The 15,570-nt window shown below is 36.0% G+C and overlaps 1 pseudogene; it reads left to right on the forward strand.

Moving 5' to 3' along the window:
• Positions 1–8,912: 8,912 nt before the first annotated feature.
• On the forward strand, positions 8,913–9,417 carry LOC102969341 (annotated as a pseudogene).
• The last annotated feature ends 6,153 nt before the right edge of the window (positions 9,418–15,570 follow it).

Below are 15,570 nucleotides of genomic sequence, written 5' to 3' on the forward strand. Positions count from 1 at the left end.
CTTTAAGCCAAAAGGGGTAACAGGAGACAAAGGTGATTATATAATGACAAAGAGGTCAGTACCTCAAAAAAGATAAGGCAATTGTAAATATATACACTCCTGAAACCATAGCTTCAAAATATATTAAGCAAATAACAGACTTCAGGGAAGAAATAGATAACAATATAACAATATTAGAGGACTCCACTGTCAGCAGCGGATAGGTCATCCAGACAGAAAATAAGAATAAAACATTGGAATTGAACCACACGTTAGGAAAAAAAAATGATTTAAAAGACATACAAAGAACATATAAAGAAGAACATACATTCTTCCCAAGTGCATATGGAATATTCTCCAGGATAGGTCATATGAGAGGCCACAAAACAAATATTAGCAATTTAAAAGGATTGAACTAATATTGACTGATCACAATAGTATGAAACTAAAAATCATCAACAAAAGGAAAGTGAGAGGATATAACACTATGATTAAACTAAACAGTATACTTCTAAACAACCATTGAATAAAAGAAGAAACTAGAAGGGAATTCAAAAATTATCTCAAAACAAATTAACATGGAAATGCAGCATACTCGTTATTGTGGGAAGCAGCAAAAGCAGTTTTAGGGAAAATTAATAGAAATAAATAAATATATTAAGATATTGGAAAGATCACAAATAAACAACCTAAATTTGTACCTCAGGTAAGTAGAAAAAGAAGAACCAATTAAGCCTCACGCTAGCTGAAGGAAGGAAATAATAGATATCAGAGTGGCAATAAAGGAAATAGAGACAAGAAAAATAATACAAAAGATCAACTAAGAGAAGATTCTTTGAAAAGATAATCAAAATTGACAGAGCTTTAACTATACTAACAAAGAAAAAATGAGAGAAGATTCCAATACAATTAGAAATGAAAAAGGAGATGTTAACATCTGATACTTCAGAAGTACATGGAATCATAAGACATTACTATGAACAATTATATGGTGAGAAATTATATAAGCTAGAAGAAATGGATACATTCTAGGAATACATGATCTACTAAGACTGAATCAGCAGAAAATGGGAAATCTAAATGGACCAACAATGAGTAAAAATATTGACTCGGTAATTTAAAAATTCCCAACACAGAAAACTCTGGAACCAGAGGCTTCAGTGAGGAAGAATGAACACTTAAAGAGGAATTAAAGAAAAATTAATATCAAGCCCCCTCAAACTCTTCCATAATACCGAAGAGGAGGGAATATGGAAGTCCAAAGTCATTTATGAGGCTGGCATTATCTGATACCAAAACCAAATAAGGACACCACAATAAAAGAAAACTACAGACAAATATCCCTGATGAATATAGACACAAAAAGTTTCAACAATATTTTAGCAAACTGAGTTCAAGAACACGATGAAAGGATTGTACATCATGACCAAGTGGGATTTATCCCTGGGATGCAAGGATGTTTCAATATACAAAAATCAATAAATGTAATATATCACATCAATAAAATGAAAGATAAAAAAACCACAGAATCATCTCAATAGATGCAGAACAACATTTGACAAAATACATCTTTTCATGATAAAAATCCTTCACAGATTGGGTATAGAAGGAATATACCTCAACATAATTAAGGGCATAATTACTAAATCTAGTAATGGTGTTATACTCAATGGAAGAAATACCGAAAGCTTTTCCTCTAAGATCAAGAACAAGGCAAGGATGTCCACTTTCACCATTCCTATTTAATACAGTATCAGAAGTCCTAGCTGGAGCATGTAGGCAAAACGGGAATAAAAAGTATCCAAATCCAAAAGGAAAAAGTAACATTGTTGCTATTTGCTGATGATATGATATTATGTATAGAAAATGCCAAAGAGTCACTCAAAAAACTGTTGGAATTAATCAATTATTTTGCTGAAGAGACAGGATGCAAAATCAACATACAGCGATTAGTTGCATTCCTTTACAGTAATGATGAAACGTCTGAAAAAGTAACAAAACTATCCTATATACAGTAGGATACATGCATCAAAATAACAACATGCATCGAAAATGATAAAATACTTAGGAATAAATTTAACCAAGGGTATTAAATTTCTGTACAATAGAAATACAAAATTTTGCTGAAAGTAATTGAAGAAGACACAAACAAATGAAAAGATATTCTGTATTCATGGATCAGAAGAATTAATATTGTTAAAATGGCCATACTACCCAAAGCCATCTACAGATTAAACACAGTCTCCAACCAAATAGCAAAGGCATTCTTCACAGAAATAGAAGAGACAATTCTAAAATTCATGTGAATCACAAAAGACTATGAGTACCTAAAGCAAGCCTGAGAAAAAAGAACAATGCTGGAGCTATCATACGTTCAGATTTCAAATTACACTGCAAAGCCATAGTATTAAAGGAGTAATGTACTTGAAGAAAAATAGACACATCAACCAATAGAACAGAATAGAGAGCTGAGAATTAAATGGTCATATACAGACAGACAGCTGATATCGGACAAAGGGGCCAAGAATACCCAATGAGGAAAAGATAGTGTTTTCAATAAATGGTGCTGAGAATACTGAAAAAACACATGCAGGATAATGGAATTAGACACAAGCTACACCATTCAAAAAAACTTACTTGAAATAAATCAGACACTGAAACAATAACCGAGATATGGAAACAGCTCAAATGCCCATCAACAGATGAAAGGATAAAAAATATGGAGTACATATACACCATGGAATATTATTCAGCCATGAGAAAGGAGAACACATTTCCATTTGTGGCAGTGTGGGTGGATCTTGGACATATTATTCTAAGTGATATAAGTCAGACAGAGAATGACAAGTACAGTATGATATAACTTACGTGGAATCTAAAACACTAAACCTGTGAAAAACAGAAAGTAAAATGGTAGTTACCGGGGATGGGAGAGATAAGATTGATAGTATGCAAGGGTGCAAAATTGTAATGAGTGGTGAATAAGTCATAGAAATATAATGCACAGTATAACAAATATAAATGATAATATTGTACTACAAGTATGGAATGAGATAAATACCACTACATTAGCAATCTTATTACAACGTATGTGCAATATATGTGCAAAAGTAGCACACTTTACAGTTTAAACTCATAAAACGTTAAATGTCAAATGTGGTCATTAAAAAAATAAGGGATGCCTGGGTGGCTCAGTCAGTTAAGCATCAGATTCTTGGTTTCAGCTCAGGTCATGACCTTACGGTGTGTGAGTTCAAAGCCTGCATTGGGTTCTGTGCTGACAGTGCAGAACCTACTTGGGATTTTCTCTCTCCCTCTCTCTCTGCCCCTCCCCTGCTCACTCTCCATGTTTCTCTCAAAAATAAATTAATAAACTTAAATTTTTTTTTAAAACTGGGAAAAATCTAGGTGAATAGATTTAGGATACAGTAACCAGCTAAGAATACTCAGAAGGAGTGACCAGTGAAGTAGGGGGTAAAGTGAGTTGTTTGTCAAAGACAATCATTACCAAAGCATTTCAAAGAGAAGAGAGTGAACAAAATCCTGTCAAAATCTCTAACAAATCAGGTATGATGAAGATTGAAAATTGATATTTTAATTTAGCAAATGGAAATCATTGATGATATTGACAAGAACTGTGTCAGTGGCATAATCAAGGAGAAAGCATTACTGAAGTGAATTTAAGAGATGTTAGGAAATGAGGTCTTGGAGATTATGAGTATAGAAAAATAATTCAAAGACCCTAAGTGCAAATGAGAATAAAATTGATCCAGACAGGAAGGGGGATTGAGATCAAGGAAGGATTTTCATGAGATAGAGAAAGAATCAATATGGTTAATTATCTAATTGAGAGTGGGAAATGACTGAGGAAGGGATAGAGAAGAGAGAATGGCTGAAATGATGTTTTTTTTTTAACATTATCTCTATTTTTTTCACTGTTAAAAAGGTTTATTTTTTTTAATATGAAATTTATTGTCAAATTGGTTTCCATACAACACCCAGTGCTCCTCCCAACAGGTGCCCTCCTGGTGATGGGTATTGAAATGATGTTTCTGAGTAAGCCAGAGGGAATGAAATCCAACAGACACTTGGAAATTTGGCTTTATATTTGAGCACAATTACTTCTATAATTACTGGAGACAGGGTAGAATTGTTTGGTACAGACAGTAATAGACGATGTTGAGAATACCTTTTGATTGTTTTGATTTCCCCAGTGATATATAATCTAAGCAAATAGATTAATTATATGTAGATATCTATATAGACATATAGATCTATCTATCTATCTATCTATACTATAACTATGCCTATATCTATGTCTATATCTATATCTATATCTATATCTATATCTATATCTATATCTATATCTATATCTATATCTATATCTATATCATCTCTATCTATATCTATCATTATCATCTATACCTATATCTATATCTATTTGTCTGTATCTAATCAATATCATCTATATCATCTGTATCTTTATCTATGTAATCTAACATTCTCTTTCCCTCTGAGTACCTAATACCTCCGAAGGTAATCACAGCTCAAATATCTATTATAGTAGATGGGTTCTGCCCAACTTTGAATTTTACATGACTGAAATCAAACATTGTGCAGTCTTTTTCTGACTTCTTTCACTCCCAATTTTGTCCATGAAATGCATTCTATTATCATATGTAGTTAGTTCTTTTTGTTGTTATTGTTTTACCTTATGGCTGTTGCACAGAATTCCATTGTGCAGATTTTATACTTTGTTTTTCCTTTCTATTAATGTAAGCAATTTGGGTTATTTCCAGTTTAGGGCAATTTTAAATAAAGCTTCTGTGAGCATTCTTGTACATGTTTTTGGTCCACTTAAAAACACTTCTTGATGTTTGCGTATACAGTAAATCTTAGAATGTATTCAGTGGAATTTTTAAAAATTTCTGATTTATTTCCATTACATTCAGTGTTAAATGCTAATTGCTGCCACTTTGGTTGTTCTGTTTGTTATTTTTCAGGTTTTCTCACATGTCTGGTCATAGTTGTCTCTCCTAGTTTACAAATAAAGGATGCATTGGTTTAATGTAGGTAACTTGAAAGGATTATTTCTATCAAGATTTACCTATTAGGTTTCTATATTTTGCAATAAAAAGTTGAAGGGCTCATTGAATGCACACAAAAACAATGATCTCTTTCACAGAGAATAGAAAAACGACAGAATAAGGAATCCTTTCAAATGCCAAATTGAAGAAGATTATTCAGCAAGGTACAATGCCCTCATTAAGTATCCTGACATTGACCTTGCAGACAGTCCTAAATCTCCAAAACTATTCCTTACTTTTAGCATGAAGTATATATTTTTCATTCACGCTGGGAGCGAGTATATAGCATTAACAGATTACAGATATTCAGCGTACAGATTACCATCATTCCTATTTTTTCCTACCTTTCTTTCTCTGCAGCTTTCTGACATTCTGAACAGACAGTGGCTTCCATGTCTGACTAGAAAATTTTTGTTATAATACTATGATTCCATATGCCTTTTGTCTTTCAAAAGTTCTTTAATTTGATGATGTGAACTCTTCCAGTCTTCCTTCAGTAGTGCTGTTTTAAACTGTTCTCATGTTCTTTACTTACTGACATTCCAACTGTGTTAAACAAGGTTCTCAGAGTACCATCCTGAATTGCTGTATTTAGGCTTTGTGTGCCTGTCAGCGTGCGTGTGTGCGCGCGCGCGTGTGTGCGTGTGCGTGCGTGTGGTGTGTGTGTGTGCATGGTTTTACTGCACACTGCTTCCTAAGGGCAGAATTCTCTCTCTACTACGTCAAATCCATAAACTACTCAACTCCATCAAAATTTATAATCCATGGATCCTATTAACATTTAAACAACCTTTGCCTGTATATGTCATCCATTCCCTATCTACCCACTACAATTTAAATGACATGGCCCAACCTTGCTTTTTATTTTTGCTTGCATGTTTACTCAACTCCTTTGTTTCTCACTCTGTAAGTTGTCCCCATCTGGAGCAAAACTAACCACATTTGAGACCCACTATCTATGGGCCAATCGTCTGCTCATGTTGCAGACCTTTGTTCCTCTTGCTAGAATTTGAGCTCCACAAACCAGAAATTTTGTCTGCTTTATTCACTGCAATATGCACACTAACAAGAACAGTAGTGATATTATATATGACCTATCAAAAGTATTTGATAATTGTTAAATAAATAATGCCTTCTTAATCTTTGGATATTGAATTCCTAAGTTTTGTTTAGATCTTGATTAGAAACTCAATATTTTTGGTGAATTACAAAATAATTTCATACTAGTTTTTTTAACTTCCCTTTTACTAATATAATCTTACATATATCTTACATGCTACTTTATAAATTAAATGCATTCCATTACCTCTTAAATTTCATACATTTTAAACAATTTAGAGCCAATATAAAATCTGGGAGATCACAGAATTATATTTGATTATAACCTTTACACTATAGTAGAGAGGTAAATATTTATCTGCACGTCAACTTGTTGCAAGAAACAGTACATAAATGGAAAATGGGTGGAACTGTAAACTAACCAGATTCTTGTTGGTCTTTTAATACTCTGTACCAAATAATGCATTAGCATCTTGACAAGTTGTGTTCTTTTTCCTGAAAATCTCACATCCAAACTCTGGACTGTGATCAGCTAAGTAATCTACAGCTATTCTGTTAAATGTATTGACAGTGGTTAGACTTCAGTAGAAGACTTTTCATTTTATTTTCTATGTCAGTCTTGGCGACAATCTATGCTATGAATATAAATTTAACTCTCCCTGATCCTCCCTGGCTAATTCTACTGGCTCATTTTGATCATCTATTTTTTTTTTCTGATTCTTCACCGCTATATTTCTTAATTCAAGTAATGTATTGCTAACTAATACCCTATTTTCAAGAGTAAGGAAGAGAAAAAAGTGTGTGCAGTATCTTATAGAAGAGCAAAGAATGAATGGACTCTGATATGTCATGCACTTTCAAGATGGCAAGATTGTCCTCGTAACCGTAGTGATGCATTTGATGGGACTCAACTCTAAATGACTGTGGCTTTTTCTAGACACCGGTTTAGCTATGACTAGTCTGGGAGCTGTATTTAACTAGGTTTGGTACTACATATACATGCAGTCTTTATTCTGACCCACAGTGATGATTCTGTCTCTAATCTCTCTATGTATTATTGGCTGTTTTAATTTAATTTGGAACTGTTTTCCCAAATCCATCTTCTAGATCTCCAGGTTTGCACGTGTTGTGTTGTCTTTTTACAGAGTTGCTATTCACAGTGGGTCTTTTTTCTTTTTTTTTTTTCTTTTTTTAAAAAATTTTTTTTTTAACGTTTTTATTCATTTTTGAGACAGAGAGAGACAGAGCATGAATGGGGGAGGGTCAGAGAGAGGGAGACACAGAATCTGAAACAGGCTCCAGGCTCTGAGCTGTCAGCACAGGGGCCCGATGCGGGGCTCGAACTCACGGACCGCGAGATCGTGACCTGAGCCGAAGTCGGCGCTCAACCGACTGAGCCACCCAGGCGCCCCAGTGGGTCTTTTTTCTATTCCTTTCAGTGCTATATTCCCTAATTTTTCTTGTCTCTTTTGTATTTTTGAAATTTTTATCACACCCTTCAGGTCTTGTTGTAGAAAACCTATATTATCTTAGATTTGCTTCATATCACAGACAAGCATCTTGCCAAATGTTCTCATTTTTCAAAACATAGTTCCTTATCATTCTAGATGTGAATAAGATTCATAATTTCTGGGGATTGTAACTGCTTACACTTTTGCTTTAGAATTCCATAAGGAAGGGGGCGCCTAGGTGGGCTCCATCTGTTAAGCCTCTGACTCTTGATTTCTGCTCAGGTCATGATCTCACAGTTCATGAGTTCAAGCCCCACATGGGGCTCTGGACTGATAGTGCCGAACCTGCTTGGGATTCTCTCTCTCCCTTTCTCTCTCCCCCTCCCTTGCTCCTTTTCGCTCTCCCTCTGTCTCTCAAAATAAATAAATCAACTAAAAAAATCCATAAGGAAGGGGGCCGAGGGGAAAGCCAGGACATCAGGCAGCTGTGATCTTGTCACTCTTGGTACTTTCTCATCAACCATCCTGAGTCCATCTCCTTACTCCTTTCAGGAGGATGCCAGTCTATTAGCAAGGAAACCGCAAAAGGTTTCTGCATCTGGTGACTTATTTATATTCAGCTCTTTACAGCTAGTGCCTAAAGGCTTGAACCAGCATCTGTTTTTTTTTCCACACAAAACACCTATTTCTGGCAAAAAGGAAGTATATACGCAGTTTTATTTTTTCTTCAGCTCTGATATTTGGCATGGTTATGCCTTAGCCACCCTGCACTCCACACACCTGCTCTTTCAAATAAGAACATGATGGTTTGATCCTATGAGATATACCTTGTTTTGGACGATTGTAGTTTTTGTTATGTTTAAAAAAATGTGTTGACTCATAGCATTCTCCTTTGATTAGGTAAAAAATTAACCATGATCAGGTTATGATCTCACAGCTGGTGTTCGAGCCCCACATCGGACTCTGTGCTGACAGCTGGGAGCCTGGAGCCTGCTTCCGATTCTGTGTCTCCCTCTCTCTGCTCCTCTCCCACTGGTGCTCTGTCTCTCTCTTTCAAAAATAAATAAACATTTTTTAAAAATTTACTATGTTTACCTTGACTTTCTATAGATCATTGCTTGTTTCAATTTTTTTTTTCCTTTTACCTCTTCAGTTACCTTAGAGTTAAAAACAAAACAGAAACAAAAACAAAAACTCACTTTTCTGGCTTCTCCGCGCTCTCAGCGAGTGCAGCTCTGGGTGCACTCTGCTCAAGGCTCCTGGCTCCTGGCTCCTGCCAAGCCCATGCCACCCTCTTGTCTCTCCGTCTGCGATCACGATCATCTCCTGGGACCTCATCAGCCGTAATGAGATGTTCTCCGACTTCTACAAGATCCGGGAGATCACGGAGGGCTGTGTCTAGAGGTGGAGGGGAAGATGCTCAGTAGGACAGAAGGTAACATGAATGACTTGCTCATTCGTGGAAATGGCTCCGCTGAAGGCTGAAAGGTTGGTAGTCACCGGTGCTGATACTGTCGTGAACCATCACTTTCAGGAAACCAGTTTCACATAAGAAGCCTACAAGAAGCACATAAAATATTACATGAAATCAATCAAAGGCAGACTTGAAGAACAGAGGCCAGACACAGGAAAACCTTTTATGGCAGGGGCTATGGAACAAATTAAGCGTATCCTTGCAAATTTCAAAAAAAAAAAATGACCTTTTTTTTTTTCTTTTTTTTTTTAACTGGTGAAAACATGAATCCAGATAGCACGATCGTTCTTCTGGACTATGGTGAGGATGTGTGACCCCATATATGATTTTCTTTAAGGGTGGTCTAGAAATGGAAAAATGTTCATGAATTTGGCCATTAATTTGGATGTATCACCCGTTGTCATAACTGGCTGCTGCTCCTCACACACCACCAGGGCTTAGACAAATGGGACTGATGCCATCTTGAGCTCTTCAGCGACTTTGACCTTGATTTATTTGGAGCAGAGGCATTGTTTCTAAGAAAAGAAAAACATGCCATGTAGGTTGTCTGAAAATAAAATGCATTTCAACTCATTTGAGAGAATGCCTCTTAGTTTAATACATATTTAAAGCCATCCTGTGTAGTGTCTTGGGGAAGCTAGAGCATGGTTGTAGGCAACTGCTAGAAAGCATAGGATGGCCTGCAGGTAACTTCTATAGTGGAAATCATTTCTGGGACTGGAATATAAAAAACAGAGTCTTAATACTGAGTTCAAGTAAAGGGAAAGGCCATGCTCATAACTGTGCCAACGTTTGATGTGGGTTCCTTACGCATTTCATCGCCTACAAGCAGGAGTAGTTAATTCTGGAAGAGCTCACCAAAAGAATAAAAAGGGATTAACACAGTTGGAAACAGTGAAACAAATCTTACACCTAGGTGACTGCAAACATCAACGTTTACTTTCCTCCTGAATCTGTATTGCTCGGTGAGCATGACATTTCTGTCTTCCATGAGGTGACAGCTTCCACAGTATGGAGCAAATAAGCTAACGTTGCTCCCTTCTGTGTCTGGTGTCTAAACTGCAGGAATCAAAAAGCTGACGGCTGTGACGTCTCCAGATCGTTAAGAATCATCATGTCTGTGTGGTCTTACATGTGATTTGTTTCAGCATGACATTGTCAGGGAAGTTGAACGTCTTAGCTGTCAGCAGTGGGCTTTCATGGTCCATGTGCTCAGGGAGATAAGCCAGGTAGACACTGTATAACCTTCTCATCTATCTATCTATCTATCTATCATTTATCTTTCCTCTTTTTTAATTTTTTAAAATTTATTTTATTTATTTTTTAGAGAGAGAGTGTGAGTGGGATAGATGGGCAGAGAGAGACAGAAAGAAAGACAGAGAGAGAGAGAGAATCCTAAGCAGTCTCCAGGCTCAGCACAGAGCCTGATGTGGAGTTTGATCTCACGACCCTGGGATCATGACCTGAGCCAGAATCAAGAGTTGGACGCTTAACCAACCGAGCTACCCAGACGTAAAATAATTTACCCCAAAATAAAATAATTTTTAATAAGAAATTTGGCTTTACTAAGTGATGTTTTACCAGAGTTGGCAATACATTTTTAGTTTTACAAAGAAAACAATATTTAGCTATTAAAATAAAAAATTTGACACCCCATCAAAATGAGAGCCAATAAGCTAAATAAATGAAATTGACAAAAAATGTAGACTGTTTTATAGAAATTGAAGTGATATACTGTTTGACACAAAACATATCGCAACATAGACACAAGTAGAAAAATTATTAAATGGCCTAATAATTTGAAAGCATGATGTCAAAAATAGAGTGAAATAGAGCCTTTTAATTTGTTAACTTTTAATACTTGGCAAAAAAAAATGTTAAGCTCTGTAGGAGGAAAAAATTTAATTTATTGAAATCATATGCCATTTCAATAAACAATTCACATGATTGAGTTGCTTGTAAAAATAATGGATATATATACCTAACAATTACAGATGAGCTCTTGATCCAGACTCTAGCACCTGAGCCTCTGTCACCAAATACGCACACACACACGCTCCTCTCTTCTCTCTGCCTCTCTTCTCTTTTCATTTTCAACTTACGGTGTCCCTATCTTGGATTATTTTACTGGTCTCTAGTCTTCAATTTATCCTCTTCCTTCCTCTGTTTTCGTAACAACAGCCATAACAGACGGCTAAAATCCAAGCCATCTTTGTTACAATACTGCTTATTACCAAGATGTCATTTCACTGAGAATCACCACTAACTAGGCAAACTCACCGAGGTGTGCTGCAAAGTCTGGTTCCCTATTTATTAAATAAATATCCCTATTTATTCCCCACACCTCATATCCTGTTACTCTCACCTTTTTTCACTGTGTGGCCACTCACACACCTGATGTGCTCCTGCCTGAAGCCCTTGGTACCTTGGGATTTTTGCTTGTGAGATAATTATCCATATCTATATTTATATAGATATATCTATATCTATATTTACAATGGAATCCTCTTAACTCTCTGTACTCCGCCATGTAACTTTTCTTCAGAACACTATCACCATCTGATGTATTATGTATTTGGTATTAGTTTTGCTTAGTTTCCGTCTTCCTCACCCGACTGTAAACTCCAGGAGGGGACAGAATTTGACCTTTTGTTTGGTGCTATTCCCATACCCGGAATAATGCCTGGGACATGTTTAGGGCTCAGTAAGTATTTGCAAAATCAGTGAATTAACATTCGCTGCTGATAGACATAAAAATTCACCCTGAAAGATGTCCATGTGCTAATCCCCAAACCTGTGCCTGTGCTACTTTACATGACAAAAGGATTTTGCAGATATGATTAAGTTAAGGGTCTTGAGATAGGAAGATTATCCTGCATTAGCCAGGATATTCAGTGTAATCACCAAGGTCTTCATAGGAGGAAAGCAGGGGGTTCAGAATCAGAGAAGAGACGTGACCACAGAATATGGGGCCAGAGTTAAAGAGAGATTGGAAGAACTTCATTACTGGTTTTGAAGATGCAGGGATGGGTCAAAAAGCCTGGGAGTGCTAATGATTCCTAGAAGCTGGAAAAGACGAAGGAACGGACTCCCCTAGAGTTCCAGAGGGAGCAGCGCTCTTGATTTCAGCCCCGGGGCAAACCCATTTCAGACTTCAGTAAAAAAAAACAAAAAACAAAAAACAAAAGTGTGTTGTTTTAAGCTACTACTTTTGCAAAATTTGTTATGCAGCAGTAGAAAACTATTATTAAGTACATTGCATAAATATGATCTTTACTATTGAAAGCCAGGGACTATGGATTTTCTTGCAACGTATAACATTTAAGGTTGTTAATTTTATATAAATTTACATGTACATGAAATCCAAAGAGTTTCTATGTTCTCAGAGATCCATAAATGTTTAATAAAAACTGTTCATTGTACATATAATAGTATCTAAGTGAGTTATCTTTCTACTTAGAAGCTGTCTGGTTTAGGAGAACACAGGTAATTTATAAAAAGGTTAACAATTCAAGGCAGAGTTTTTGATTAGGAGAGAAATTTTATGTCTTTATTTGAAAATGGAACAACTCATTTAAACAGAGTAATGTATGATCCATGAGTAAGCAGTGAAATAGCTCTGTGTCTTAGTTTCCTCATCTGAAAAATGGGAATAAAAGTTATACTTACCTTGAATAACTTTTTTGAGGCCAAAAAGTCTCTGTAAGCAAAGTGTCTAGAGTATTGATTTATCATAAATACCTAACAAATCCTAGTGTTTGCTATGACTGTTTTTAATATGAAAGCCATTCTCTGTTTAATATTAGTATAATAACATATATTATCTGAGTCTAAAATCAAACTCAATTAGAATGTTTATATTTTATTTTTCATTGGCTACATTTGTTTCTTTGTGAACTTAATTTACAGAGGCATAAATTTATAAGTTATAAATATTCTTTATTACTCATTAGTGAAGACCACAGATAAGTTTTTTTTTAAAGTGTTTTACAATGCTTTATATTTATTTGGGGTACAATTCCACACATACAATAATTCCCAACTTTGGTATCAATAGAAAATTAGTATTTCTCTAAATACTTTATAGTGCTTACACAATCAATGAAACTAAGCACTAATAGATATTTAAAAAAAACTATATCTCAAATTTAATATTTAGTGTGTTATACAGATTGTCCCTGACTTACCATGAGTCAACTTACAATTGTTTGACTCTTCAATTGTGCAAAAGCAATACCCATTCAATAGATATTTTACTTTTTTCCATTCTTTGAGAGAGTGCGTGCAAGTTAGGGGCAGAGAAAGGAGAGAGAGAGAGAATCCCATGAGGGTCAGAGAGAGAGAACAATGTGACTCACCTGACGGCGGGGTGGGGGGCGGGGGGGAAGCGCTCATGCTTACCCGAAGCAGGGCTCGAGCTCACCGAATGTGGGACTCGAACTCATAAACTGTGAGATTGTGACCTGAGCCGAAGTCAGAGGCTGAATGACTGAGCCACTCAGGCGCCTAAGAAGCTTTGATTTGAATTTTGACCCTTTCTTGGGCTAGGAATATGTGATATGACATTTTCTTGTGTTGCCGGCTTGTGGTAGTGAGCTGCAACTCCTTCTCAGCCATGCGATTTCAAGGGTAAACAACTGATAACACTTAGAACCATTCTGCATCCGTATAACCATTCTGTTTTTCACTTTCAATGCAGTCTTCACTAAATATTCCACGCTTTATTATTAAATAGGCTCTGTGGTAGATGATTTTGTCCAACTACAGTCTAATCTAAGTGTTCTGAGAACATTTAAAGTAGGCTAGGCTAAGCTATGGTGCTCTATAGGTTAGGTGTGTTAATTACATTTCAACTTAGGATATTTTTAACTGACGATGAGTTTATTATTATGCAACCCCACGAGGAAGATCCGTGTTTAGTTAAACCTTCCAGAAATCTAACAAATGAATTCTCTTGAATGACTTAACACCCTTTAAAATTACATACATTATAACATAAAAGAAATGAAATAGGTCAGTTTATTTAAAAGATTAATTCTGTGGATATCCAACTGGTTCCCATTTCCAGCTGGAAAACCAAAACCAAAGCAAAAGCAAACCAAATCACATTACACTTTCATTCTTCTTTTTCCTTCCTCCCTTCCTCCCTCCCTTTCTTCCCTCTAACCTTCCTAATTTCCTTCCTTCCCTCTCTCCCTCCCTTCCTTAATTCCTTTCTTCCTTCCTTCTTCACACAAAATATAATATAATTTTGACTTAGTACATTTTTATGATGAAAGATACTACTGATTTAACAAAGAAATGATGACTGTGTTTTCTGACTCCAAAAGCTGGTACTTTAGAGAAGGTGTAAAATAACATTCTTCTGGAAAGACATAGAAAGGGACGATGGGGCAAGTGCTACTAGAACCCATTACCACTCCCAGGACTAAGGGAAATTGCTAGAATGAAGCAGAAGTAGAAAGCACAGGGAGCGATAGTCACCTTCCCCAATGACCTACCATCTGGAGCGCCCCCTGTTGGCAGGAAACCATCTGGCAAAGAAGAAGTGTTCTTTGCAGACAACTTATACAGGCGACACAAAGAATAAAATAAAAGTGTAATTTTGGAACTTGAGTCAATGGTTCAATAACCATGTCATGGTTTTTTATCATTTCAACCCAATAAAGTGCTTGAAAATGTGAAAACCCACAATAAATTCTCAGTACTCTTTTATACATTTTTCACATTTAACACTTTGATATGCATTCAGTTGGATGAATAGAGAAATCTGTCATAAAGCCAAACAAAATATAACATCTCAGATATTTTATTAGAAATCTAGTCAGAGATGAGGGGAAGCAGTGAGTTAGTTGATAAACTCCTTCAAATGTCCTACGGAAAGGTGAGGTAATTTAAAATAATCCATAGAAGTGTTCAGAAGTTTAGGATGTGTAGGGGCGCCTGGGTAACTCAGTCGGTTAAATGTCCGACTTTGGCTCAGGTCATGATCTCATAGTTTGTGGGTTCAAGCCCCATGTCAGGCTCTGTGCTGACAGCTCAGAGCCTGGAGCCTAAGTCAGATTCTTTGTCTCCCTCTCTCTCTGTCCCTCCCCTGTTTATGCTCTGTCTCTATCTCTCAAAAATAAATTTAAAAAACGTTAAAGAAACTTAAAACAAAACAAAATGGTTAGGATTTGCAATAAATAGCTTGTTGAGGTGTCCATGAAAACTGTAATTTCAGTGTCTGTTACCCTCTAAAGGACTCGCCCTTCGCCCAAGCTTTCTAGTTACATATTCTGAGACTCTCACCCTAAATCAGACATTGCCAAAAGCTGGCAGATCAACTAAAATGTTTTGAACAAGAATGTTGAGGGATCTGCCAATTAAATCCCTGTTATTTAGATAAAAATAAATAAAATGTGCTAATTATAAATAATAATAATTTAAAAAACCCAAGAACCACTAATCACCAAAAACTCACACACAAATTCTCTAGTTAAAGAAAAGGAAAGCAACACTTCAGAGTGCAAGTTACAGC

This window comes from Panthera tigris, chromosome B1, assembly GCF_018350195.1.
Source record: "Panthera tigris isolate Pti1 chromosome B1, P.tigris_Pti1_mat1.1, whole genome shotgun sequence".
NCBI lineage: Eukaryota > Metazoa > Chordata > Mammalia > Carnivora > Felidae > Panthera > Panthera tigris.